Source organism: Penaeus monodon, chromosome 15 (genome assembly GCF_015228065.2).
Source record: "Penaeus monodon isolate SGIC_2016 chromosome 15, NSTDA_Pmon_1, whole genome shotgun sequence".
NCBI lineage: Eukaryota > Metazoa > Arthropoda > Malacostraca > Decapoda > Penaeidae > Penaeus > Penaeus monodon.
In genome coordinates, this window is record NC_051400.1 from 30078093 (window position 1) to 30078439 (window position 347).

The window sequence follows — 347 nt, forward strand, 5'->3', positions numbered from 1 at the left end:
TGACGTGTTATGAATTGCCACGATCTCCCACGAAATCGTCACGACGTACCTTTTATCAGCCAAGATAGCGTTACGACTTCTCAATGCCTATGCACGATTCCGACGATTAACATTAGTAGTATTATTTTTGATATCACTGGTGGCATGAGCTCTTCTTAATGGATCGCCCTCAACATGGGCTTGTGACATGGCTTTCTTAAATTCTGCGTCATTTTCCAGTAACGGCCAAGCACTGCATTTCGTTCATCGTCGGTTAGCCTCGCTAGTGATGTGTTATGGAGTGGGCAGTCGTAGTATTGGGATGTATCTACAGTTGTGGACATTTTTCATGGACCGTGGGGAGCATT